This window comes from Aythya marila (genome assembly GCF_965140915.1).
Source record: "Aythya marila genome assembly, chromosome: 11".
In the NCBI taxonomy this organism is placed as follows: domain Eukaryota; kingdom Metazoa; phylum Chordata; class Aves; order Anseriformes; family Anatidae; genus Aythya; species Aythya marila.
The window spans coordinates 2,751,863-2,779,480 of record NC_139052.1 but is presented as its reverse complement, the minus strand read 5'-3'; the positions used below and the strand labels follow the sequence as shown (position 1 = coordinate 2,779,480).

The following is a 27,618-nucleotide window of genomic DNA, read 5'->3' as shown; positions in this document are numbered from 1 at the left end:
TTGAAGTCATAGATCCCCGAAGTGATACTTGAGCAATATTATTTTAGAAGTAATACCAAACTTGGATGCAACACAATAAATAAATAAATAAATAAAATCATATGATCACCCAGGATTGTCTTATTGGGGATCATGGGAAGTTTGTTTCTTTAATGACACCTGCTGGAAAGTCTAAAGTGCATTCAGGAGCTGTGCTGCAGTACAAAGTTGATGCTCACATAAACTTTACATTCCCCATATTCTGAAGAATATGAGTCCTGTACACGGTATGATAGGTAAGTACAAATATAAATGCCAAGGTGAAGCAGTGAAAGTTACTAAGCAATATTAAACATAAGGAAGCTTCGACATCTGCCAAGATTTTTTTAGGGTGGACTGTGCACATGATGAAATTGTTACACAATTCCAATTTAGCTGCACTTGTCATTTTCTTTCATGTATTTCTAGAAAGAGTAGCTGAAGAAGACAGTTATGCAGCCTGAATTTTCATTAAGTGTCTCACAAACTTAGAATTAAGAACTGTTTTTCTTCCTCTGGCAATACTCTCAATAAGATAGCCATGAAAAATAGCATCACCAAAGTAATATATGTAGTGTAATTAAGTACACTTTTTTTAAGTACACATTTCTCCCTCCATTTTTACAGCAACCAAGAGAATTTTTTACTTTGTATTTAGCATTTGAAAGCTTAATACTCAGCAGAAAAATGTTAGAAATATTAAACACTAGTAAAATAATTGCATTTTTCTTATCTATTCTCAGATTTCATCCAAATAATTTGTAAATTCCTTGTTTAAAGGGATCTGGGGAAATTGTACTCTAAATTATTATGAATTTCCCACACAGAATCATAAGGCAATAAAAAATTGTGTTCAGCTTCATAACTTTTTTTTTTTTTCTGTAATCACACTGGCAAACAGACTTAAGATCTGCCCAGTAAAATGCAACAAATATGTTTTTGTTGTTTGTTATAGTTTATAGTCTTCCTGCCATGTAGATGGCAGCAGCACTCAAGACTTGAAACTCACACCAGCTTTTTCTGGAGCTTATTCCATAACTCCATGTTCAAGAATATTATTGCCATAAATGAACTAAAAACAAGATTATTTTTAAGATGGATATGACATTGGTTGCACATATATTTAAAGAAGGCTGCAACATCATAATATCATTTTTTAAAGGGGTCTTATATCTGCCTGTATGAATACAGATGTCACTGTTTGTTCTTTGTACATTATGATTTATTTTCTTTCTCTAAATTAAATTGCTAGTATTTTTTCTACCTTGTTAGGCTTCAGAACACACATGCTGTTTCTGAAGGTCTGAAAATGTTAAGATTTACTTGAATAATCCCCACACATATTTCCCTGCAGAATGAGAAGCAGCTAGTGGGTGCTTGGGCTGGAAAGCTGTTGACTGTGAGCACCCTTGTCGATGATACAAAGAGAAAGAGCAGAGAAAGGTAACGGAATGCACGGTGTAGGATTTTGTGCTGTGGGCTCTGCTAATCATAGTACTTTATAAAAATATCATGATTTATCCTGAAAGGATATATTCTGAGGGTCCAGATTTCTTTAGTTGTATGAAAATGTCTGCACTCTAACATTTGCTTTCCCTAAGTAGAGCGAGGTTTTAAAAGAGAAGCAACAAAACTGAGAGCCAGAATCAAAGCTGTCTTAAAGCCTCAGTCTCTTTGCAGCATCAGTTGAAACCTCAAGGAAGCTTTGTGGGATCATCTTCAGGCCCCGGGAGATAAAAGCAGGTTTTAGACACGTGACTGGAAGTATTCGTTGACAGGGCCATAGAGGAAAAACTACCACAAAAAAAAAAAAAAACAATAACAAAAAAATAAAAATTAAACAAACAAACAAACAAAAACCTACAATGTTAGGTCCTTGAGCTAGGAAATACTTGTCAAATGCTGGAGGCAAAAGGTAGTGTTTCGGTAACCTGTAATATGCAGTAGTAGATAAGCACTAACTCCCAAAGTTTCCTAACCAGTAGCAGCTGCATTAGCAGGGAGACTAAGTATGCAGTGGGCAGCATTTCTCATTTCATAGGTTCTGGGCTACCAATGGCATAAGTGACAGTTAGTACAGGGAACAAAATTAGGCTATATGCTTTTCAGAGTAGGATACACTATTTTGTTCTGTACGTCTGCTGTTCCTGACCCTTGCTGACACTACAAAAGAGAAGAAAAAATAACAAGAGTAGCACTAAAATGAAACCATTGCCTACTACGACCATTTTGGACAGCACAGTCCTCTTTTGAGTAGCTACCTCTGTTTTCTGCTACAGGTAATTTTAAATATTACCTCTAGCAACCTGGACTCCTTCTGGCAGTTCAAATCAGGCCCTATCTGATAAAATGGGGATGCATTTGGTATATCTTAATCCATATTGAGCACAGAATCAGAGAATGTAAATGTGAAAGTGGGCAGATTGTGGTGCCTCACCCATCCAGAACTGTCACTGCTGCAGATTTTGACTGGTCTGTTCTAGCCTTGTGCAGAAGCTGGCAGGGAAACAGGAGGCCATATCCCTCCCTTGTTATACAGTGTGAAGCAGAAAACCTTGACCCAGTAGATCACCCAGCCATTTGTAGTCAGGCAGCTGTTCTCCAGAGGACAGAATTCCACACTGAAGAGTCTATTATAGCTTCAGGCTGCACTCGATGGATGATGTGTCCCCAAACAGGCTCCTAAAACATAATGGGACTACAACCAAAAAGCTATTTCAGATGTCATGATACATATCCTGGAATGATGGCATTCCTGCTGCTTACCTGGTGCTTCAGGTAAAGGACTAACAAGGGGAAAGTATGAATTTGTCGCTTTTAAAATTTGTGATGTCATTAGAAGTAGAATTAATTATAGTGAAAAAGGAGCAGCAATAGGACACCTGCACCATAGCTTTCCATGTCTCCTGCATGTCACTGAGTATGACGTTACATCTGCTACGTGGGACAGGGCTAATGGGAAATCTCGTCCACTGTTAAAGCTCTTCCAGACAAACACATGCCTAGAATGAACATGTTTTAAGTATGTAACAGCTATGTTATGGAGATTTAGGAGTTTTTACTCTCCACTGTACATCACTCATGAAATGAATGTTACAGATTTTTTTCCTGTGAGCATACATATATATTTGCTAGAAAGCTGCTTTAAGGTCCACCAGCTCTACGTGCGTGGTGTTTTATTTTGTGTGTTTGTGGTTGTTTTTGTTGTTGTTGTTTTTTCTTGAATACATTCAAAATGATGCTTGAGTAATGAAAATATTTTTTCATCTTTCCATCATACTCGTAGTACATTCAGTGTAGTTACGGTAGTGTTCTGTGCCTTGCAACAAAAAATGCATTTGCATTCAAATTGCAGAGCTTATATTATGATTGCGCACAACCTATAAAGAACATTTTTTTTAAGTTCTTGGAAGCTTAAAATATATTTCTGTATCTTTTTACTTTGTCTATGGAATAGAAATAATGACAAGGCCCTACATCAGAGTTTTTTTTGTATTTGTGCATGTGGGTGATCACTGCATTCTGTCAGCAAAACACACAACAAAAATTACACAGGAAAAAGCTGATAAATTTTCATTATACCTACCCAAACTTTTTAGGCTTTTTAGGTATAAGCAAAACTAACTAAAGTAATAATGATATAGCAACTCTGATAAATATCAAATATGTCTTTCCTTAGGGATATTTTTGCAGAATCACGTTGGAGGATAAATGCTTTTAGGAACATTTTTTTTTTTTTTTTTTTTTTCAACAGTAAGATTTATTTCAAACTTCTGAAGAAGTTGAACGATTTAATGGCTGGGATACTGAGAAACATATCAGACATGACACCATAAGGGAAGATTCATTCTAGCCACTGTTTCTTATATTTGTTGCTTTCATTAAATGGAGTGACAGCCAATGAATCATTGGGTGGTCTTTTGGTCTGACAGTTTGGGAATCATTTGAGCAATTAACAGACAGTCAGCCAATTGCAGTGGCTAGTGATTAAATTACAGAGGTTCTTTGGTGGTTTCCATTAAGAAGTCTCTGGGAAGAGTCAGGTGGATCCATCATCTATCATATGATGAACATGTGTCTTGTTAAATTTACTTGCTTATTCAACTAAATACTTAAGATTATTATGTCACTCAAGAAGTATTGATATTTGAAAGATATTTCATTATTTGGTTTCTACTGTAATAAGTCTGTGCATGAGGAAAATTTAGGATACTGTTGGGGTAAACCTTTATCTTTAAAATTTCTTTTGTAAGAGATTTCAAAAAGTCCTTTCCTCATGTCTTAAGTCATATCCCTGACTAACTCCATGAGTACTTTACTGGTTTCTCACTAAAAATTATTTTCTCTGTTACTTAACTTCTTTAAGCAGATATTATTGATATGAACTTTTTGCTTAGCCCACAAAGCCCATAGCATCTCATGTTACTCCTCTTTTGTACCATACCTAAATCTGTAGAAAGTCATTCAGTGTTTCTGCTGTTTGTGCATTTTTTTCTTCCTTGTGTGTGTGACAAATCTATCACACTCTTCACATAATTTTGAATTTTTTCTTTCTCCCATGACACCCAGTAGTTAAACTCCCATAGGGTAAGAGCAGAGTAAAAGCAGCAATAAGGAAAAATAAAAAGAAGTCTATTAGCAAGAGTGAATATTCTAGTATGGCCAAATTATGGTCACACTGACCTTCAAGCTGCACTCTGATCTTTTATGGTAATTCTGAACAGAGCTGCTGAAGGTAGATGTAGATGTCAATATGGTAGGAATAAAGTATTTCTGGAATTTGCATAGTATACATATAGCCATAACCACAATCCTGCATGTATTGGGCACAGTCCCCCACTACACTGAGCTCACACTTGGGATTCTTGGAAGGGAGATGGGACTATAAAATGAATCTCAGCAACATTAAGTTTTCCTAAATGTTTAGTCCCTTTCCCTGTGGCTGGTCTTTCTGGATTAGTCAGAAAAGTGCCTTTGCTGGCTAGCAGAGAGGGGAGGAAGCAGTTCTGTACGTTTTACTGCTTTTACAGCTTCTGCACTAAAAGATACTGGGAATAGGAGGGATGCTTGCATGAGTTCCTTAGAGATAGATTCAGCTCCCTTGCACATAAAAATTTTGCCAAGGTTCTGACAAAATGAGTCCTCACAGTAAATGACATGTTTTTCTTATCCAGTATTCAGTCCTGGACCATGTCCTCCACCAGGTTTTACTCAGCCAAAGTTGCTTCCAAAAGGGTTCAGGGGAATCAGTTGGTCAGCAGCAACCAGTGGTTTAATACAGCTTGGCTTCTGCCTCTTCCTAATATTCAGGGGAAGATGATAAAGCAGGAATAGAGCCAGTAGGTTAAGGAGGTAACCCAACTTGAAGGAGAGGCTTGGGAAGGAGATGAGGAAGACAGTGTTAAGAGGCTTTATATTCAGGTATTACACAGTTGAGAGAGTTGCTGGGGTAGGATCATTTTCTAGGACCATTATAAGGACCATTTGATTTGTTAAAGCATAGATATGAGCAATAAGAAATATAACAGAGAACACAAACTTGAAATTACTAATCTGCCTGGCAAAATAGTCTGCCTTTTACATTCTTACGATAGTTGATAGTGGACTATGTTCTGAATTCTGTTATGCTAACTATAGTGAAAAAAGAAAAAACATAGGTACTTAGGATAAACAGTGAAATCTCTCTAGCAAATTATAACTACTGCTTGAGTGAGCATTGCTAGAAATATCTCTCATGCATTTGAATAGCATCTATTAATAAAATGAATGAGTAGAACTTAGACAAATATAGGGTGGCAATACAGTAAAACAAATGGCCCTAATAAAAGATGCTGTTGTACTATACTGTTTTGAATACCATCATGAAAGCAGCTTACCTTTTTGCTGAATCCTTGCAAAAATCCTGGGCTCTAAATGATGCAGCCATGTAAATAACTCTGACAGTTGCATCTTGACCACATAATATGAAAAATTGCTAGCTCTCCATAATTGCATTGTCAAAAAATTCCTTATCAGTATGCAACCTCCTGTTACAGACAAGCAGAATACAGAAAAATCTACACAGCCTGCAGCCTTCAGAATGCTATTCTTACTGGTATTATCAGCAATGACGATTATCTCTAAATGTTCAACAGTAAATCCAGGAGAATAAATGGAAACATTTCTCCTAAGTGGTGTATAACAATACCTGACATTTGTATAGCACCTTTCATCTGTAAGAATCCCAAAGTGCTTTACAAAGTCTGCTGGGATCACTTCACCCACCACTGAAATGTAGCTATCTCCATGGTGAAATTCTACTTCCATTCCACACAAACAGCATTGCACAACAGTGTTTTTGTAAGAAGTGGCAACTAAGTGAAATGCATTGAACTACTCTTGTGAAAGCTATCATAGGATCCTCAGCAGCAGCCAGTGGTTAAAGCTGTGATTTGGAATGTAGAGCAAAAAACAGCAGCTGCTTCATCCCCTCTGCCTCACAGGCTTTCCTCCCAGCACACACTCCTTTTCTATTCCTGTTCTTCTTGGAACACTGGGCCTATGGTGGGACCACCAGCGCCAAGTACAATGACACGTTTGACCTTGCTTATCTCGCCTATTACCAACAAAGACTATTAAATAAAATACTACTAATGAATGCAGTTCTACTAATGAGATCACAGTAGTAAACATGGGTGCCTGAAGTTTTCCTTAGATAGTTAGTAATAATGAAAACAGAATGCTTAAAATTTTATAGGAAAAAATGGGTATCACTAATCTAAGACTGGGCTTCTCTGATAACTTTGATCTCTTTGAGACTACCTTCACGAAATTAAATACTACTCTGTTTTGCTTCATGAAGTACTTGCATTCTTTTTTACTGTCTTAGTACTATATTTATCTATGTGTAAGAGTGGTTATGCCTGTGTCCTCACAGTAAAGTGACTAGAAATGGATGCTGTATCTGCACTGGTAAATTAGAGTAAGAGATCATTCTCAGGAATGGGTTCTCATCTATCTGTATTGATAAATTAATGGGACAGTCTCCAAGTTCTTTACCTGCAAGAACTAACACACTTTCAATGACCATACCTGCTAGGAAGTGTTTAAACATGTCCATGCTCTTCTGGAAAGTAAAAGTATTTTGCACTCAACATTTCTTTCAGGTCTTTCCCACCAGTTGGCTTTCTTGCCAGAAAACAGTCCTAGGCCCAATTCATTTGCTATTACATATAGATATACATATGTACCAAGGGTATATAAAGAGAGTATAAGTGTAGTAGCTGTGCATTCCTGGATGTGATAAAAGCCAGTACAAAAGTGGATAGTATCTTCTTCAAGAGAAACGTAGTATGCAGTATGAGTCATCTTGAAAGTGCTCTACACATATTAATTAAATTATGGACCTCAAAGTACATGTTCTTACTAGAGTTTTCTATTAAATTTTCATCTCATAGAAGATTGGGAGCAAGCCAAGGCAGAAGGTGTGAACCCTGCTAAGTTTTGGAGAGCTTAGCTCCTCCAGTTGATACAGATATGATCCCTCCGACATAGGTTTATGTCTGTAATGTGTCACTTTAAAAAGTCAAGGTCCCATATGGGTTCGATCCACTGCAGAGTTAATTTTTTATCTTACATTCAACCTTCTCTATGGTCTTGGCTGTTATTCGGCAGTATGGGAGTCAGTAAGTTCCTTTTCTTTTAGGTCTGGGGAAACATTGTACTTGTCAGCCCTACAGGGCTAAATAGATCTGTTTTACTACTAAGAGTGTGATGGTCTCTGCTCTTCCACAATTACAGACAAGGAAGGGAATCAACAGTTTTGTTTCAAAAGAAGTTACTGACGTATTTCTTTACTAGAAAAAATGCAGGTAAAATAATTCATATACCTTCTCATTCTGTACATCAATGTAGACAAAATATAAGTACTGCATTTGATAAAATACTGCATAACTTGATAGATTTTTTTCTTGAAATTACTATGTAAATAACAGACGAGCACGTTAAGCATGTTAAGTTACACCTTTTACTTGGTAGATATATAGAAATAAAAGGGAAAAACTGAAGTGATTGTAATATACCGTAGCAAGTATCTTTAAGTGTAACCCAAGCATAAGAACAGTTTCTAAAGACATGCTGTTGATCTGAACTGAAATTTGGAAGGATTTCTCTTTCAGTTTTTGTTCCCCATAAATTGTGAAAAATATAACATTTTCCAGCTCCATAGGAATTTTGTGAGTGTAAGTCCGATAAAGTTTGTGTCAGTTGAATACTATTGCGGTGGGATCTGTGTAAGTATGGATGTAAATAGTATATCAGAGTTACATGCTATCAACCCTTCATTCCTGTAAAAGCAAGGGAAACATCATACTAAGTACTTAAATGTAATTATTTTTTTCTCTCAGGAAGCTTCAGTGTGCTTTTAAAATAGAGATGAACTGTAGAGTGAAGCCTAAAGTAATGGTAATATCCCTGAATCCATCATGAGATATTCTGAGCAGTATCTTAAGAAAGCACAGTGTGAATACTTTATTGGAGTTTGTCTTGCACACAAATCCAAAATGTTCCACTGCCAGAGAGACAAAAAGATACGTGCTTATCAGGAATGTTGGTTTTCTGCACTATATGTGTAAAATATCTGCTATCAGAGATGCTAAATTAAATCGTTTAGTAGGAGTTAAAATGCATTAAAATATAATGTTGTAAATTTATCTTAAAACATCACATTGCCCTATCCCTGTTGGTGTTCAGGGCTGGGTTGGATGGTGCCCTGCGCAACCTGGTCTAGTGTGTGGCAATCCTGCTCATGGCAGGGGATTTACTGGATGGTTTTTAAGGTCCTTTCCAACAGAAGCCCTTCTATGGTTCTATGATATATTTACTGTGAGCCCACTGAAATGGATTCACTGATTATGGGTGATTTCTAGTCCTATATATGTATATATATCTATAAACACACACACATATATATGAATACCTATCTGCTATATCTGCTATTGTATATTCCATATTGAGTCCTATTTTAAAACGGAATGTGAAAATTTCAGTTACATTGTGAAACTCCAGCTATAGAACTGCAGAAAGAGTGGATAAGATAATACTTAACTCTTTCCACTGCATGTAAGTATCACAAACCAATCTTTGTGTAAGTATCACAAACCGATCTTTAGCACGTCCTTTCAAAATCAATAATATTGCCTCCTCCAACTTCTTTATTTTTATATGCGCAAATGTTTAATTTTCTTAAAGATATTTTAAAGATAAATGAGTCTAATTTTGGTCCTAACAATCAGACCAGAACAATACAATTGATAGATTTGGGTCTGCTTTTGAAATGTTAACCTGTTACAAGGTAGGTCTTAGCAAACACGGTAACAAACGAAACCTACGAGAATCTGACCACTTATTTTCCCTGTCTCCAAAGACTTTATGTTTGAGGCCGAAATTCATCATTTGGCTTTTTATATTTACTTATCATCTGACCACTTAACTTCAGTAAAATCCATTTCCTCCTTAAATTCTCCAACTTTTTTTTTTTTTTCCTTTATTTGGCAGACAGTTGCTAATCACATGTATAATACCCTGAGCAAATTTCAGGCCATATGGGGATAGAATAGTTTCCTGCATATTTTACCCTCTTCCATCCTTACTGTTTTCACTTTATATGTGAGACTGGTTTGCATTTGTGAATGAATGCTATGGTGTATATTGTCTGCAATGAGAAGAGGGATCATGTAACTGTTAAATCTTTAAACATAGATGATGAAGTTTAACAGAGACATTCAAATTCACCCATTCAAAAACAACATTTACTACTACCTCTACCTGCTCTGAAGTGGAATTCTCTGCAAAGAATCAGCTGAGTACACACAATAAATTTTCCTTATGACAGTCCTGGACAGAATGTTTTGCAGTTTGGTGGACAGAACAGGCTGACACACTGTCCTCTGAGTGCTAGACTGGGCTTTGCTGCTAGTCAGTGTTGTCGGGAGAGCGGATCCGGTCCTGAGACCGGATTCAGAGTTTTAAAGATTTGTCATATGGATTTTGATCTCTGAGTTGCCTTAACAAAAAGCAAATTCTGTAGCTTCCTCTGCAAGGTCTGTTTGCTGGAAGAAGAATGCTTGTTCAAAGCTAGCCCAGCAATCATCATTCATCACATTGTCAGTTGCACTCAGATACCAAAGCACCTTCAACAAAAGTTTTGTATTGTAACCTGTTGGTTGGTTATTAAATTAGAGTTTCCCACAAAGTTCCAGTAGTCACAGACACTTTGTGATCTTTATGGGATTTATATTAACTCATAGAAATCTTTACAAGGTTGCCAGAAGGTGTAAAGAAACTAATGATTAACTAGATTCTTCCTAGTAATTTAGAGATATCGATGAGTGCTAAGTTCAAGTTGCTGTTAGTGGTAAAGAGTATTGCCTGCAATGCTTGATTCCTGCTTTCCACAGGAATTAAGAAGGAAGTCTCCCACACTCAATGCAATCTTACCTCTCGTTATTTTATATTTTTTTAATATGAAAAATACTGTTATATCTGTCAAAATTAATTTGCTAAGATTGTATAACTGCTGAATAATTATCACTGCAGCAATGAATTAATGACTGCATATTCAAACTAATTATTTGTCTGAAGAAACCATCTTTCAGTCTCTGTTATTTACTAAAAACTAGTTACACTGTCCTTCAGCTGCTGGCTTTGATGCAATAAGTAGACGTATTCCTTTTTCCTTTCTGCTTTACACTACCACACTTTGAATTGAATGATCTGACTCACAATACCCTGAAGCATTTACTGAAATCTTCTGGTCCTGCCAAAGGCAGAGTCATCCACTATAACATGAGTCCTGAGACTAAAGCTGAAGCGATATTATCCTCAAAAATTATTGTCAGTAAAAACAGTTACATTAATTATCATTAATATTGGAAAGGTCTTTTAATCTATCATCTCATTTCAGAAGCAGTTAATAAGAGCCCATAATATATAAGTAAGTTATCTTAAACTACAGATTTAGTCTTATTTTAGCATATGAAGACAAGTTTTTAAATATTCTGACTTTGTTCAAACAGTTTTGTGTACAGTTCAAAAAAGGTACATATTTGATAACATAATGTCAGTACCACATGCACCTGTTCCCAGAGAAGGCTGTTTATTTAAGGTCTGAAGCAAGGTTCGATTTTGAAGAAAACTTGACAAGGACAATTTTTTACTTACCTTTACAAGCTGACAAAGCACAATAATAATAATGATGGGTGGTAGCACTCCAACTTTTCACTCACTTGAAACACCACAGAACAATTTATACGTATTTGTTCTTTGCTTTCACCTTAGTATTTCACAACTGTAGGTGGGATTTCCAAAGCTCAAGGAATAAAGCATTCAGCTCTCAGAAAGAGTCACTAGAATGCATGAAGCTCTGCTTGTTCATCTATAGCAATGCTGTTCTTCTGATGCCCCGTGCTTAGACCACACTCCTGGCACTTCCATGAATCACTCCTCTCTGCAGTATTGTCAAATGCAATATTGGCACTTTCTGGAACTGTACATCAATTTCCCTCAACACCTTACATAGAAAGGCTCAGCCAAGCATCTAGAACAGTTTCATTCTTGCCTTCCAGCCCACTCTTCCTCCTTGTCCAACATCTGAACTCTCATGCCCTTCTGCCACTTAGCTGTACACACTCACTTACACACTGTGGATATTTGAGGGATATATCTGAGGGATAGGAGAGGTGCTTTGCCATATGCTCTCCATGAGCAGAGCACTGGATGGTACCAGCACAGAACTGTTCCGTTGAAGACCTCATCACTCACAGGAGAGTGATTCTCCTCCGGGATCTGGCCCTGATCTGTCTGTGATACTGGAAGGAGACACTTTATCCTTCCCTCTGTCTAATCTATTCCAAACTAAAATACAAGAGGCTAGCGTTTCCTTGGCAGCTTTTTAATGGATATTCAAAATAGTTAACAAATAAAGTGGACATCTATTTAACTCTAGAAAATCTGTTCATAGGCCTTTGGGGTTGAAGAAAAGTATACTTTTGACTTGTCTGTAGCATTCTCCAACCTGAATTCCATACTAATACTAAATGCTGAAATAATATCATCGTAAGATCTGTCATTTCTATATTCCTGTTAGAGTAGTCCCATCATCTGCAGTGGGAAACAGTTCTGTGTCATAAGTTTATACCTTTACACTTTATCTGGACAGTCTTTAACTGGTTGCTCTTGTGAAGGAACAAAGATTTTCTGAGCTCCCTAACTCACAACTGTCAAATACAAGCAGTAAGGTCCAGGATTTTAACAAACTTTCCAAACTCTTCAGTATGTGTTTTTGTGGTTTTCCTTATCAAATGCCAAAATCTTTCCATGGATTGAAAATTTCTATAGGGCATACTTGTGTACTCATCTGATTCACCTTCTGATTTTGAGCTGTGGATCAGGTTTTCCATGAGGCCTTTTGAAATACAGAGGTATCAGTCGAGCAAACCAGAGCAGGCCATTTCCTGTAGTCATCTATGCCATCATCTGTGCTGGATCATGGCAGCAGCTGATCAATAGAGGAGTATTTAAATATGTTAGAGCCTGAATCTGATATTCTACATGTTTAACTGCATAAACAGATCAATAGGACAGGATTGATCTCCATTGATATTTGGCAGTTTTCAAATACAATTAAACCACATTTGGAGTGCTGAAAGTACTTGAAATAAACAACTGGGCACTATTTATAATTTAAAGAGCTACTCAAAAAAATTTAATAGATCAAGCAGTTGTTTCAACAATGCCAGTGTCAAGGGAAAAGTTGAAATCCATACACTGTATATAAATAGCAAACTGAAATTAATGACAAACTGAAATTCAATGTGTTCCTTAGCACATATTATTATATACAAATATTTCAGTATTTATGATGATATGGTTATGCAATTAAATTGGCATTAGCTGATGTATATGAATGACTATGCCTGAGTGGAATCTGGTATTGGCATTATTTGTAGGATAGCAGCACAGATTCTTCAAGAGTATAAATGGAGCCATTAATAACTCTTGTAATGTGACTAAGTTGCCAGTATATAAATGAGATCCTGTTGACAAAATGGCAGCTTTAGCTTTCTCACATCCCATAAAACAGTAGAATGCAAGAGTTACACAGCTATTTTTTTGTTTTGACCACTCTTGGCTGTAACTGCATGGTGTCTGACAGGGCTCCAGCAACTCCCTGTATTCCAGAGCACTTCTGTGATTTGACACCTGGCCTCTCTATTATCCCTTCTGAGAGCCTGGCACCAGCTTGAATTTAGGCTCAAGGAGATAGATACTGGAGGTCATATGATGGACCAGTGCCTACAGGTTTTCTCTGTGGCAATTTCAGCTGAGTCACACCAAATTTGACCAGCATATTCCTTTGGGGGAATAAGATATATTGGACACTGGTCTCCCTCAGGGCAGTTTTACACTGCACTGAAGAATCAGTCGTAGTGGAACCTAATGTGAGAGTTGTGGATTTGATCCAGAATGTACAAGATGATTAGGATGCTTGCTTTCTATAAATTCTTTGCAAAGAAAGGCTTATGGTTTAGAGCAATTCAAAATATGCAAAGGAAGCAGATCTGTAAGACTACTCTCTGCTTTATGCTGACAACATTTTGAAACATGCCTGAATGATATCAAAAGGTTTCCTCTCCCAAACACTCAAAAATAATCCCATCTGTTTGCACTTATGCCCATATCATGAAAAGACTGGAAAGTGATTGTGATGGGTACCACCTTCCTAATCTAATGCCAGATAATGCTAAAATTAAATAAATAAATAAGGCTTTTTATTATGATGATTGAGAAGAGGAAAGTATAGCAAGTTTCTTTTGTCCTGATAAACAGAATGGTTAAGTAGCTTAATCACAGACTCACAGAATGCTTTGGGTTAGAAGGGACCATAAAGATCATCTAGTTCCAACGCCTTGCCTTGAAACCCCAAGCCTATCTGAGCTCCTCCTAGCTTACAGAGGTTTCAGAACACACGCATATGAATGTGTAACCTTCTACTGCAAGTACACACATAAGGTTCCCAACATAACTGCTTTTTCTGTTAACAATACCAGAAATTCTTTTACCTCAGAGGCACTTACAGGGTAAGATTAAGAGGCTACATACAGCATTAAACTCTGCACTGTTCCAGTGGTCACGAGTAAGCCCCTGAACCAATCTGTTGCACAAAGCAGCACAGTGAAAACTGTACAACAGAAATACTTTGGCAGTATTACCCGAAGAGACACGGTGATGACTTATAGTACACCCTGAATAATATTTCTTCTCTGTGCTTTATCTGGACCAATAAATGCTTATGCTCCTGGATGCAGGAAAAGCTGTTTGTTCTCCTCTACTGACATCCCATTAAAAACAAAATAAAGTAAACATATCAGAATTAGTCCCCTAAAGCTTCTATCAAGCCGTCTGCCATGAGCACTTTGGTCTTGTCTTTGTTTTTTCCTTTTGCCAGCTTTTGGCACTCAAGGGCAATCTATCTTTGGGAGAGAGACTATCACTCTTCTTCCTCAGGATGTATGACCCAAGACCTAAAAACTGTGGCTATTCAGAACAACATCAGAGGGCCACATAATAAATAAATAGCCAAAGTTGTTGAAGAAAACTTCTTCAGGTGGTGAGCATTACACTACAATTAAGAAAAAATACAAAATCTTCCAGTGAGTAATTATAGGGTAACTAATTGAAAGAAAAATTTACTTCCTAACTCTACCCAATAGTGGTCAGTTTAAATCTTAAACCTGGGGCATTTTTCCCAGGATAACTGTGAGGAATTATCTGACTTCTCATTATGCTTCCTGAAAATATTCCAGTTTTATTCCTTATCATCAAAGGGTAAAGAAGGAAAGAAGCATCACCACCAAAAAATATACATAAGGCACCTGAATTTTTCTGCAGTTCAGTGGGTTTTAGGACTTGATGGAAATGCAAACCCTCTAATGGCTTTCAGGCAAACCTTTGTTTTCAACTGATCATTACTACTTCTGACCTTTTAAATCCTCTGCTGCTAAGGGAGAATCTGGTCTTTACAGAAAAGCTGTTCTGTATTCCATTCATAGACAGTGGAGAACTTAACTATATTTACTGGTATTTAACATACGGAGCATATTTGCCTGGAAGGTAGATGAAATCTTCCACATTTAAGATCAAATCAATTTGAATTTAAGGTCACATTTGCAGAAGTCAATGTTCCGTAAAATCAAAGAAGAGCTTAATTCTACTTTATTTTAATTTTTTTTCTCCACCAATCATCTGTTTAGTTTCCCATAACACAGTTCTGCAACCTTCCTCCCTTCCTATACTTGTTCACTCAAATATTCATATGAAAGCCGGTGATGTGACTCCACTCTTACTCACCTGAGTGGAGCTGTGAGTGTTTAGGCCAAAGACAAACATGAACTTTATTCTGCAAACTTCATATTTTTACTTTTCACTTCCACAGTATCAATCATATTGCAGAGCCTACTCACATCAGTGTCTCATCTGCTTAAAGAGAGGTGCTCAGAATCTAACCTTTCTTCCTGAGATGAGATATACCCAGTTTGGACCATTTAATTCATGTGATTTCAGGATAATAATAAAATAGGTCCATGTGATTTCAAGGTGAATGTGCGTGTATCTTCATTCATAAGCAAGTGCTTCTACTTCAAAGGAGAGGAGATTTGCAGGAATCAATGATCTGCAATATCTTTTTGCTTAAGGTGTAATTGCCATCTAACATCACTTTGCTATTGCAGAGGTCTGGGAAACACAAGTCCAAAATACAACTTTCTGGTTGGGAGATTTCTAATATTGGAACATTGTCTTTGCACACTACCAAACCACAGCCTTTTCCCTTGAAAGTCTAAACAGGAGAGGAGATAATAGGAGCTGCTCTTGATTTCCCTTTCCACCTTCCCTGTGAAAGAAAGACACGGCATGTCTGAAAATGACATTTATGTTGTTAAGAATAATACTGTACTGTTCTTTAATTTTAAGTGAAAAAATTGATCATTTAGTCTTTATGAAATCATGAAAAGTTATAGACAAAGTCAAAAGGAAAAAATAAAATATAGTGTTAACTGCTTCCCCAAGGCCAAAAGGACTTCCCTTAACAGAATAGAAACAATATCAGAAAAAATAGCGCAGAAAACTGGGGAAAATTAACAAACATGTATTTACTGGATTTTGAAATTATATTATTAATGTTATACATGGGGTAGGCCACTGAAATGTTTCTATCAGCACTTCCTGTTCTGATGAAAAGTTGTCAGCCACTTGAGCAAATGGTTTTGAAAGACAAAATAGAACAGGATAAACTACTTTTTTTATTCAGTACACTTCTAACTGATTCAGGGGAAAGTTAACAGAAATCTTGCTGGCTGCTACTATTTAGATCTTAGGTAAACACATGGCAAGTTGTGAACTCCTATTTATATTTCATGTTGTTTATTGCTGAATTGACAAAGGACTCCTAACCCGTCCCTGCCTGTCAGGATTTGAATCTGTGTTTCCATACAGTCAGCAGGACAAATTCACCTTGGATGTAAATGAACACAGTTCTACTGAAGTCAAGTGAGTTGCTTTCTCTTGCACCAAGGCTTAATTTGATCCTAGATGTTTAGATCACTAAGCTGTGCCCTCTGGCTTAGCAATTCTTCAGCTGAAAGATTACTTTCTGACTGTGAATGCCAATAGTCTTCTTACTCTGGTAGCTGAAAAAGTAATAAGTGCATATAAGGGTTTCATGAACTGCTTCACAGGTGAAGGGAGACAGCCCATTCCATTCTGAAAGTGTCTCTCACCCTTCAAATGAAGAGGAAGTCTGAGGGAATGAAAGGTTAGTGTATTTTTGTGACTGTTACATCAAAAACAAAAAAGTTGGGACTGTTAGAGATGAGGGGAACAATTGTAACTTGTTTCCATACAGCATTCATTCAGCTCTGAATCAACAGAGCTTGTAAACCTTTGACATATAGATTGACCCGAGGGGGAAGAAGGAAAGAAGGATGTAATTGCACCAATTAATCTGGAAAGGCATCTGAGAGAGCAAAGTCTTTAAAGAAAGCCTGATTCTGATCTTTGTTAGAGTAGTGTAAATCCAGAGTGATGTCACTGAAATCAAAAGAGTGTCTTCTGCTTATTGGTTATAAACTTGACCAGAATTTAGCTTGGAAATTGGTTGTTCATCCTGGACTAGCTGTGCTAATTCCAGTCACAGCTCTATAAGGGGAACTTACATATAGAAAAGCAAATATTTTCAGTACATCATTAAAAATTTAAGGAATTAACAGTTTTGTTTCACTGATTTGGCATTTTGCTACAAAACCCACAAAACATTTTGAATAAGGATTTATCTGGTACTTATCAGGAAGGGAAAAAGAATCAGTAATGTGTACAGATCTGATTAGTAGGTTTATTCTAAGACTCGTTATATTCTACAGAGGAGTCAGGCCATCAGGAAGCAAAGTAACATGATCTCCAAAGCAGAATGGAGACAATGAGCCATCTATCATTTTGATCTATTGTACATTAAGAGATTAGCAAGTCTGGGAAAGAGAAAATATATAGAACAGAAGTGCGTTCTCATTCTTCCTGAGAAATGGGGGCATTTGTGAGGCCCAGGGAGCTCTACAGGTAGAAAAGGAGCTCTTGCATTCTGCTCCCTTTGTTTATGCCTCCTGTCCCGTTGATGCAGAAGCAGAGCCAGCCTGTCTGCTTGCTCTTCCTGTGATGTGTGCTGCAAACTGAGGAGAGGGGCACAGAATCCAGTCTGTCACCTTTGTACGGAGCTGTGACACACAAATGCAAGCAGGTAACTCTCATCCTTCCAGTCCCACTTCCCAACGCAGGAAGTACCAGACTTAATGGAAGACATGCTGACAGCAGACCTGTAGCTAACACATCATTTAAATAATCCCTGACTAATTAGTGAAATGATAATTCTAGGAGGCATTGAGTGAAATGGAAGGTGTGGAGTCCCATTGAAATGTAATACTGATTTGATGCTTCTACATTTGCTAGATGCTGTAACTAGCACTTCTGTTCACCTATTTACTATCACCAAGCTATTTATTATTGATCAGAAGCAGGTCTGGATGAGACTTGTTAAAACAGAGGTGCAGCTTGCATGTTGCAGTTTCTGGGGATAGTCTCCACATAAGAATAATTTCTCAAACATAACTCAGAACACAATGTCTTATCTCCAAGCCACTTCTAATACTCTGGCAGCAATGACAGCCTACTGACGACTGCTTTTGCCAGCTTATGTGCATCATTCCTGGAAATCCTAGAAAAAGAGGGCAGAGCTGGGATCTAACACATTTTGAGCAAGAGTAGTTCCATTTTTTAAATAATTTTGAAATGACAATCTTTGAATCAAAGGTTATGATGTTTACTATAGAGGAAATACTTGGGAATCTTAGCTTCTTGTCTGCCTTTCGCATAGTCACTTGCATGGGTTCATTTGCTTGGTTGGCCAGAAATCTAACAATTTGCTGTAACCATAAATTTTCCACTCACTGCATTGAGAGTTAGTCCTGGCTGATCATACTGAAACCTACTGAAATGACATGAGTCTTTTAGACTCAGTGTCTGCTTCCAGTATTTCTTTGGCATTGCCAGACATGATGAGACATTAGGTCTGGATTTTCTAATCCACCTCTTTTCTTAGGAAAAAATGCAGTTGGGAGATTTAAGATCTGATCCCGTAATTCTATTTCACACGAGCAATCTCACTGCAGATTAAAGACTAATCATAGAGGGATTTGGAGGATTGGGCCCTTTGATTTCTCTTCATGCTAAGGCTCTTTAGTATCTGGATCATCCCATTGCTTATTGTTCTCCATTTTTGCATAGGGCTTTAGGAATAATTAGAAGGAAATAAGATTTTCTGATTTTAACTTAATCAGTAACATGTAAAAAAGTTACATTTTTACATGACAAAGAATGCATCATCCAAAACAAATATCTCCAAGGTATTTGGACCTGCGTCTAATTGACAGCTTGGACATTATCACGATTGTGGGATTGGTCTTTGTTCTGATTCACAGACACAGTGAATGTTTGATAAATGTTACCTTTTTAATTCTTGATAACATTATGAAAATGTTAAGAAATGTTACAGCAGATAACCTTTCTAGACCAAACAACAGCATTAACCATGTGAAGTTAATAACTGACTACAGGACATTTCCTTAATTTAACTTTAAACAAGTTTTGCTCATACTACTCAAACTTTCCCTTCATTTTTATCTCCTTTTCTCCAAGGCCAAAGATAAGATTTTCCTCTTACTTACTGTGGGTCAGCTTTCCATGAGACTCAGGTCTGCCTACAACCAAAACCAAATATTTATGGGTATGTGGGTATGAAACAGCACAATGATAAATGCATGATAGCACACCAGAATGAAAGATTTCAAGACAACAGTATTTGCTGTCTGAGTTGGACATTTACTTAGTCGGTGTAGTGAGGAGCAGGTACTTTGATATAAATCAGATGAAGTGGTTTTGAATGAATAACTCTATACTCTGAAGTATGACTTCAGAGATCAGGACATATGAGTGCACAGGTGTCATTTTGCAATGAAATCCGCTAATGCTTTCTGTACGTGCCTAAAAACACTTTGTTTCAAGGTTGTGCTTCTGAGAGGATATAGCTCTGCAGGTTTCTTTAAAAAGAATGAAGTGCTAAATAATGGATTAAAGGCTAAAAGAGGATTTGAAAGGTCTTCACTGTATTCTTAGTATATTTCAGTTATTCATTTTACTCCTTAGAAACACACTTCCAGACTGTATTTAAATTTGAAGCATGTCATGGCATTACATATTCTTAGACTGATCAGATAAACTTGGAAAATTTGATGTTTAACCTTCATCAATTATTACACAGAAACCTGTTTTGACAAATAAAATTGCCTGTAGTTTGGTTCACTTTAGGTTCTTACTGGCTTCGTTTTTATGTATTTATATATCAATATCTATCTTTACATTATCTCTGCTGAATTCCTCATCCAATACAACAGATGCTTGGTTTTAAGCATGTTAGTAATCACACTAGCCCTAACCTCTTTGCCAAACTGAGGACATAGTGGACTTTCATGAAACTCGTGATAAGTCCTGCAAAAATGTAAACATATTCTTTATTCTATGCATGTTGATAATGACTGTGACTACTGGTGTTTAAATTAGATGCTTTTGCTGGATGAGTACCTAAGTAGAAATCATCTGACTAACTTTTGCCATTAATAAGAGCACTAATCTTGTCCTTTCTCTCACTATCTGTCACAGGAATTCACATGGGACTCTGACAGTCAAAGTGCAAGTTTCACCTGAGTGTGAGTGGGGCCTTGTTACTACGAATTCCTCTGTAGGTGGAGCACGAGCTTGTTTTATACAGGGGGAGGCTGGTTTTGAGACTAAAAAGTAATCACTTCAGGTTTAAAAAAAAATAATTTTTGCAGTGTTTGTCTACTACTACTTATATTAGTGGATACCTTAGTAGTGCAGCAAGAAGGAAATAACAGCTGTTTTGTTAATTGGATTTGTTAATAGTGGTTGTCTTCTGCAATCCTCATCAGAAATGTACTGACTTTTTGTTCGGATTCCTCAGACTGCAATATCAAGGGCTAGAAATGCCAGTCATTTCTACTTAACCTTACAGATTCTTACCACTTTATTCAGCTGTGTGAAAATGTCTTATCTTACTAAGACAGTATTTTATTTCCAGGCTTGATTAACTGATTTACATAGTTAAATATATGAGAGAAATATACTTGACCATTGTTGCCAAAGCCATATGTTGACAAAATAATTTTTTTAAGTCTGGTGAAATTTTATTCTATTTTTCAAGTAAACATTAGAGTCAGTCTCTGTCTCAAAACAAACATTATTAAACTAATTTCTTGGGTTGTTTTGTAAGCCCACTGCCATTCTTGCAACGTGATGTGAATGACACCATTCAACTGTTTAAATTTTTGTAAAGTTCAAAGTACAACAGAGATAGGAGTGCTGGATAAGATGGCAGTTTTATTACCTACAAGCTAGTCACTATCTGTGACTACCAGGGTTGGAAGGATTATATCCCATTTACATTTCTTTAATGAACTAAAATCAGCTGATATCTGTTCTTATTGCCAATGACCTTAGCCTTTTCAGATGTAGTTTCTTGATTTTATTTGGCACTATTTATATCTTAACCTGAAAAGCTAAATAATATCCTTTTGTTTAACAGAGTTCTGATTTACATTTTACATACATCTATGGCATCACTGGAAATGTGTTTGACTGTGGTGACGTATTACGTCTGTTGAAATGAACATCAAAAAATCATTTACTCACTTGTAATGTTTTCTCCTTTTCTAGGCCAGGGTTTTGTAAGGGTAGAGTTCTGCTAATGCACACTTCTGCCGGGAAGCTTCCCAAGGTGGGGCACAAAAGATGCTAAGTGGCAGGAGGAGGATGAGTAGAAGCCATTAACATTCCCTCGGCAAGGTCAGATTTGATGTTTCCTTTGTTTGTAGTATCCAAATTAAGAAGATGCTTCTGTGCTCTCAGTGTTGCTTCTACATAAACATACTCCTGGGTAATCTCAAACTGGTCACATCTCCTTACTATTAGCTACCCATTAACAAGCTGATTGAAAAGGACCCAGCACAGCTTACACAAAGCACTGACTATTTTCCAGGAAGACCAAATTTCTCGTCATCTTCATCAACACTTCAGACTATCAATATACAGAGTAAAACACTCTGGTTCTGAAAGGCTATGATCATAGGAGAAACCTTTGCATTCTTTCTTTTTTTACTGCAAACATGTGTGGGGAAGGGGAGAGAGAGGGGAGGGAGGAGAGAAAAGGTGTTATCGTGTTCTTTTTTTTTTTTTTTTTTTTTTTTTTTTTTTTTTCTGAAGCCAGTATTACCAGCCATTTTACTTGTACTTTACTATTATTATCTAGGTGATGGCTGTGACATGTTGATCATATATGGCAGTGAGAAAATTGATTTCCCTCAACAGAAATGCTTCCAATTTTCCCTGGGCCATAATTTTATGTCCACAACAAAATAAAAGGGTCATTTTCCTTAAGATGAGGGAATTGAAATCTTTGATAAAAGCCATGGTAAATGTTGTACTTTTGATTGCAGAAACTGCAGTTTTCACAAACATCTCTCCTGTCTGTTCTGTGTGCATGTGGGTTTCTGGGGCTAAGTGGAGGTGAGAAAAGGAGAGAGAGAAGGGAGGCAAAAAATTGGCTTTGTGAAAGACTAAGAAGTTCTGAAAATCTGCAACTTCTTCTTGGACACTAACATTTGTTTCCCTGGGAAACTTTAGGACTTTATTGGTAGCTTTCAGTCAAGCATCTCCTTTTCAAAAATGGCTCTAGTCAAAGCCACATTTTGCAACCACCTGTTTTTAGATTTATTTGCATTTCTGGTATGATTTTAAACAAGCATGATGGAAAATGTTGATATAAATAAATAATAAAAAATATACACAACAAGACTATAATCATTGTACAACAATAGAAATGAAAATGATCTCTTCTACCCTTAAACAACTCAATTTATTGGAATTTATTAGATTACTATTTCTGGCAAAATACAAAATTATTGGCTGATGAGACTAAAAGCTACTTAAGTCCGATTCTTCTGTCAAACAATTTCTTTGAACATATAGAAATTTTTGGAAATGTTTTTTTCTTCTTTGGCTCTTTACATTGAAGTCTGGGAAGTTGACCAGACAGTCCAACATTTTTTTTCAGATGTAATTATGGAAGTTGTATTTGTTCAGCAGCCTGAACAAAATTTACGCTGAATCCTTACATACTCAAGAAATCCTGAAAAATGACCTTTGAGTACTCTACTACATTGATCTTGCATGTCCTTAGTCCCATGTGTCTGTGTAACACAGGTGATGATGTCTCACTAGAAGGTTTTGTTTTTATAAAACTACACTGTTTGATACCTTACTTCTACAAGATGAAAGATGCTCATAATTGGCCTCATCTCAGTTTGGTTTGTGGAGTGGCAGGGGACTTGTACCCAATCAAAGTTGTGTTTCCAGAGTTTACAATGAAGGAGTGTTTGAACAAGAAACAAAGCATGAACAGTCCTTTCCCTGTAAGTCTGGTCCACATTTAGTGCCAGGAACCATATGTAAGGAATAGCCATTTTTTTGACTGAAACCCACCATCAGATAAGTACAATGTTTTCTCTTGCTCTTGTATACATGAGGGAGAGTTTACTCAGTTTGATTGCCTGATGGATATTTGGCTGCATTTTTTTAATATATTTATGATATTCCACCTCTTCAAAAGCTGGTGAAATCTGAAGTGGCTGATATTCTTTAAATTGGATGTTTTTCAGACTTCCCTCTGCTTACAGATAATATGTGCAGGAATACAGCATGTAAGAACCACAGCAGTGCAAAGGTTAATTAGGATGCTGAGGTGCTGCTAACATCTAAAAAGAAAAGTGGTTTGAGAATCTAACCCAACCTTGTATGTTGTATATGTATTGTTTGCAACACCCAGAAGATGTGTATTTGTTGGAAGAGTGTATCTTGTGATCTCTTTGCTTATTTCATCTGTAATCAGAGAGGAGAGAAATGGAAGGGAGTTCGGATTGGTAACTTGTGTTCATTTCACTGGGGACATAAACAGGAAGCAGTAAGTCATGAAACAAGAGTAGTGAAAAAAAAATCATGGCAGCTTTTTTGAGGCGGTAATTTTCACAGCACCAAGAGACGTAACTGTTCTTTCTTTTTGACTTGGAAGTTACTTTCTGATTAATAGCCTATCAATAAAATCCTATTCTCATAATTTTTTTAGACATCAGGGGGTTAGATTGCAGCAAGTACTGAAAAAGAAGAAAGCTTGTGTCTTTTACACAGCTAGTGATTGAAGGGCTTGGTTATAAGAGGATTTTCACATTTTGTCTTCTATGAAAGGTATATCAGAGAATAGACAAGGCCAGTTGTGAGAATTTGGCTTTCTGCTCCTGATTTTTGCTTTTCTTATTAAGACACAGTACACAGGATCTTCTCTGCATTTTCACATGCTGAACCAGTGGAGAAAATACAAAGTCAAGGGCACTACATCTTATGGGAGAAAATAGTTCTGCACTATGTTTAGAAGTGTCGGGAAAGAATCACTATTAGAAATGGCAAAAGCACGTGCAATCAAAAGCAAGGATCACTTTCTGGTGGAGTGAGCAAAAGAGAAAATTAGACGGGTTTAATATGATATCACGTCTCATCAAACAGACAGAGGAAGGATAAAAACGAGGCACCTGAGAGGCAGAAACAGATGCTAGAATGAGGCCTTTCTTCCTACAATAGGCACAGTCTTGAGCTCTCCTCTTAATGATTACTTAAGGAAACAGTATCAGAAAGGAAAAGTTTGGCTCTGAGGTGACACTGATATCGGCATCGACAGTATTGGTGACTGCTGCTGTTCTTGCTCAGAGAGAGGGAGGACTCAAACCCTCTCAAATGTTCCTGGATAGCCAATGGCAGCCAAATTTGATTCCAGCTGAACTCAGAGACTGACAAACGTGTTGTGTGTGGACTGTGTTTTGCCTCTCTTGGTTAACCATCTGGAAATGTGAATTGGAAATGTGAATTGTGGTACACCGGGAGCAATCACCCATTACAGCAGAGAGTGGATGATGGAAAATGAAATGGGAAAAGGGAGCAGACAGTGTCTGCTGGGATTCTGCAATTGGCCAGAAAAAGAGCACACAGAAGCCAGAGATGCTGGGGTTATATGATTATGTGCAGTACACACTCCCTATCCTCCTAGTACCCAAACTTTTATAAGGGAGACTCCTGCAGCATCTTTTCTTGCTGTGTAAGTGGAAAGAATTTTAGGATAGTATAGAGCATCGTGGAGTGCTTTTCAGTACTGCGTAGGCCAGGTTCTAACATCAGTCACATCTGAGCAATTCTTTTCACTTCAACAAATCTGGGAGATTCCACTTTCCCTCTCAGATATTTTTTTCCATCACCAGAATAAGAAATGATATTTATTAAAAATAAAATCCACATCTACCTAGTGACAGTTTGAGAATTCCCTAAGCAGACATAAAAGATGCTGCCTTACTAACATCTGCAGAGGAAAAGGACGTGAAAAAAACATCCAACATCTTCTGAGGGGGAAATCCAAGAGAGACACAAACACCATTTTTAATTTATTTTACATCCTGCTTGGTTTCATTGTTAGTAGCACTACTCCGGGAGCCCTCCTGAGCTCTCCTACCTTTCCTGCCTGACTCACAGAGGGAGTACTCACAGCAAGCTCCATTTGGAGGTGCTTCAAGACAGCAGCAGAAGAGGGCTCATTCCTGGTTGGGTCTGAGCTCAGAAATATTAGTAATATCTTAAAGCACCTAAATCCCTGAGGATCCTACATGGCATACGGCATTATCAACTGCAGCCTTGTCAGTGGAACATGACAACCATCTTGTGACTGGAAAAGGTGTTTTTACACTCTATACAGCTGCCCCACCATGATGCTTCCTGGCACTGAATTTCTAGCAGCCATGTTCTCATTTGCATCCTGGATGCAATAATTTCTCTAATAATTATGAGGAGAGCACAGTCCATCAGCACAGTGGCATGGGTCCCCATCTCATCCTTCTGTTGGAAGTTTTGGAACATCATGGGTCTATATGTTCAGTGTGGAACAATGTAGTGTGCAGCACAGTTCTGTAAACAATTTCCTTTGTACCTCAGTAAATCACATCTATTAGGTTACTAAGCCCTTCCTGCTGATGGACCAGTGTAAATGGGATATAATGGAAGAGAAAATTTAACCCCATAGCAGTAATAATGTTATACCTATGTCACTGTATCCTGCTATAGTGCTACAGATTGTATTCTGTTTCCTGTTTATCTACAGCAGAGTTTGGTACCTTTTGTAACAATAAGGCTTTATTTCTTTCATGATTTTTAACTGGTTCCTCTTGCTTTCTCTCCTCAGCCATGCCATGCAGCTGTATCTCATAATTGTGGAGTGTCAGGTTTGGTGAAATATTACTGCATATTATTCCTACAGACTGCAGATAAAAGCAGCATACTGGGAACAAGTAAAATGTCAGATTCTTGCTTAAGGAGCTTACAGTGGTGGTCCCACCATCAGGTACACAGGTACAAATTTTTTGTACAAGAGATGAGTCTGATTGTTTAGTCCTCACTTAAATTCACAGCTAGAGGTTGGAACCTAAAGGACAACTCCAAAGGCTAAAACAAAGTCCTCTACCTTTTATTTTTAATGAATAACAGAGCTCGCTGACTATTATAAGTGATTTGGCACCTCAATATGCAATAGGCCTAGACTGAGATTTTTCAAAACCACTACACATCTAATTTCCATTGATTGAAAATCCCATGAGGCACCTAAATACCTCTGACAACCTTACTGTGTCAATTCATAAAGCTCGCATAACTTCCTCTTTCTCACATTGTGCACACTCTTGATTTTTACTGTGTGAAAACCTCCAAATTCATGTTCCCTTGATTAAAAGGATAACTGTATTTGTAAGCAATTTTCAGGTATTATGGAAAGCCTTTCTAAGCAGTGCTTTCTTCTTCTTGTAATATTCATTGCAGTTCTCTGCAGCCATCCTGCTGCAGAGTATGCGCATCATATTCAGATTGAGCCAGTGTAATGCAACCGTATGAATTTCCTAACTGACCTTCAGTTCTCTTGTTCCATTGCAAAATGCAGCTTTCTGTTCTACTAAGTACACCTTACAAAGAAGGAACAAGTGAAAACTGATTTTTTCACTCTTTTGCAAAAACAACAAAAAGCTTGTTTCTGTATCTGAGAAATTCTTTTGCTCATCTCTACTGGAGATTGAATTGTTTATTGTATTGACGGCACATCATTTGGGATGGGTTTTAACAAATATGGCCATTTATCTGTATCAAGGATTGGGGGGGAGGGTTGTTTTGATACATTAAATACCTTTGCAATTGTTTTTTTTCTTTTTCTTTTTCTTTTTTTTTTTTTTTTTTTTTTTAAGCACTAAATCTCAGCATGACTGTATCCTGCAGTGGAAAATTACTACCCATTCAGAAATGTGCCTTGTTGCATTACAGTCGTATATTTGAAGACTCAAACCTCTATCTGCAGCACAAAGGCATGCTCAACAAATGACTTAGCATCTTTGTTCCTTTATCACTACACTTTATGATAGCATTTGCTACTTGTTATAATCAAGGTATGCTTGTGAAATTAATCTTTTTGCTCTTTAGCTTATATAATCATTATGCATCTTCATTAAAATGGGATATTACAATTAATAGCTATCTGAATTTGTTTCTAGGTGTGTATGAATTAGTCTTTGAATGAATGAATAAATGAATTAATGTTTTTGCAGCAACAGATGACAAAATTTAACATGTACTATCTCTTTATCAAAAAGGCTGCCAGGAACAGCATTTACAATAAACTGTCTTTTTAGACCAAATGCAGAGAGGTACATTCCTAGTCAGCTCTGCATGCATGATGCAAAAGGTAAGAGGATCCAGCTACAACTACCCTTTTGGGGGGTTGATTGTTAAGAATTTCTCTCTCAATATGCACTTGGA

The 27,618-nt window shown here is 37.1% G+C and overlaps 1 long non-coding RNA gene across 2 annotated transcripts; it reads left to right on the top strand.

The window, feature by feature from the left end:
- The first annotated feature begins 7,726 nt into the window (after positions 1-7,726).
- Positions 7,727-27,592, top strand: LOC309882478. Of its 2 annotated transcripts, none has more exons than XR_014318295.1 (5): positions 7,727-7,868; positions 20,317-20,363; positions 21,391-21,519; positions 26,006-26,172; positions 27,051-27,592. It is a non-coding gene; the product is annotated as an uncharacterized lncRNA (long non-coding RNA). The 2 variants fall into 2 exon arrangements; XR_014318296.1 differs by having other exon boundaries at positions 20,317-20,395.
- The last annotated feature ends 26 nt before the right edge of the window (positions 27,593-27,618 follow it).